The sequence below is a fragment of the Pteropus vampyrus genome, unplaced genomic scaffold, assembly GCF_000151845.1.
Source record: "Pteropus vampyrus isolate Shadow unplaced genomic scaffold, Pvam_2.0 Scaffold12, whole genome shotgun sequence".
In the NCBI taxonomy this organism is placed as follows: domain Eukaryota; kingdom Metazoa; phylum Chordata; class Mammalia; order Chiroptera; family Pteropodidae; genus Pteropus; species Pteropus vampyrus.
Genome location: NW_011888793.1, coordinates 10,302,806 through 10,304,725, shown reverse-complemented (window position 1 = coordinate 10,304,725; position 1,920 = coordinate 10,302,806). Strand labels below are relative to the sequence as shown.

General features: G+C 42.9%; 1 protein-coding gene across 1 annotated transcript in view; it reads left to right on the top strand.

The window, feature by feature from the left end:
- Window positions 1-319: 319 nt before the first annotated feature.
- The window catches only part of ZBBX (zinc finger B-box domain containing), a 101,169-nt gene continuing 99,568 nt past the window's right edge, over window positions 320-1,920 (top strand). The window contains exon 1 of the mRNA XM_011379984.2: window positions 320-382. The gene's annotated coding sequence lies outside the window, so the exon portion shown is untranslated. The remainder of the gene's footprint in view (window positions 383-1,920) is intronic.

Here is a 1,920-nt window from a genome sequence, read left to right as displayed (position 1 = left end):
TTTTTGACCGACTGACTGCAAAATATAAATTTATATTTATATTCTTAGAAATAAATTGGGCTGTTATGAGAATGAATTAAATATTACAAATAAAACTCCTAGAATAGTGCTTGGAATAAAGTAGGGGCTCAGTAAGTGTTAGCCAAGTATTACTTCAGCAGAAAGCTTCTATGGCCTGCTGACTTTCCCAGACCTTTCCCTCCTTCCCTCGCCCCATCTCTTGGTAGGGCTCTCTTGCTCCCTCTGCGGGCTGACAGCGCCAGGACCAAGAGTTCTGGTTGCTATGGGTACCGAGGTAACGCGGTAACCAAGGAGCCAAGGCGGAAGCTCCGGACGGCTACTTGCGGCCCGCGGCGGTGACGCGGCTGGCTGGGGTCTCCAGGTAGGTCGGCTGGTTGCGGATGGCAGCGGCAGATGGCAGACCGCGGAGTAGGCCTACCGAGGCAGAGCGCCGGGTCTGGGCGGTGAGAGAAGCGGGGTGGGTTGGCGGGAAAGGAGACTGGGCGCCGGGTTCGCTGGTGTTTGGCGAGCCCCTGCCATGTGCCGGACACCGTATAGGGCCCGCGGGCTGCAAGACGCGGCCTTGACCTAAGGAGTTGAAAGTCTTTTCTGTAAACAGAAGACTTCTTGGCCCATAGTGCTAATGGAGGCCTGAACTGAGCGGAAACCGGGCCTGCAGAATTGTACCGCTTCTACAACCTGACCTTTTCAAATGCCAGCCTCTTTTATCCTCTGAAGTTATTTGCGCCTTATGAAAAATTTGGTGCCCTGAAAAAACATTATCACATCTCTTTTTGTAGCCCTCTTTATGCCTGGGCGGCCACATGCACCCACTTCATTCTAGAAGTAAGTGCACTCCTCCCAAGCAAAGGTCGCAGAGAGGAGTGCCAGATTTCTGAGAAATCTGAAACTGTGGAACTTTTTCCTTCTTTCCCAAATCAGCATTAGAGGTGCTCAGATATACAGATCGTTATGTATTTCTTTTGTACCCTGACTTTTCAAATCGAGAGTTTGAATCAAATCTCAAATCAAGTCTCAAAAAAAAGTCATAAAGTTGAAGCTTCACAGGATTAAAACTATGCAAACTGTATGCTAATAAAAAATGGAAAAAAAAAAAGCAAAAAACGAAACCCTTCACCCCCCTCTAGCACCTTATCTTGAAGGCTACATAGAGGCCTGCCCCGAACTACCATAATATTGCCAGTTGTATTACAAATTAATTACTTGAAAGTAACTCTGTCCTTTATTTCCTTCAAAACACTTAATACTTACCACAATTATTTTATTTGCTTTTTAATTTTTTCCTACTTTCTTCAGCAGAGTGTAAGTTCACTGAGGATTGATACTATATCTGTGAGGTACACCTTGTTCCTTAGTGCTTAACCTAATACCTAGCACAGAAGAAGTGTTCTATGTACATTCATTGAAAGTCTGGTAGGATATATGGAAAAAAAGAAAACAAGATTTGTTGAAGTAGGAAAGAGGGTGGTGTGTTTGTTTAAAAAATTTTTTATTGTGCAATAAATTCAAAGCAGTAGAAAAAAAATTAAATGCTTAAAACTTAGCACATTATTATTGGCAGCACATTATGTCTAGGCCCCTTTATTAATTGCTGGGAATTCAAAGATCAATGGTAGGATTGTCCTCAAATATTTGAGATACTTGAGGACACTACACCTATATAAGCAAAGCAACAAAAATAACACAAAGCAGCATGTAATAGCAAAAGAGTGTAATACACAGAATGTTCCTATAGAAGGAGAAGTTTGCTTTTGATGGAGGAAATCTTCATGGTGTAGATGGCCCTCAAACTGGGCATTGGATAGAACAAAACATGATGAGCAAAGTGAAAAATAAAGCATAAGGCTCAGGAAGCTTGGGATGCATAATAGAGGATTTTCTGTACTAAGCAGAGCAGCT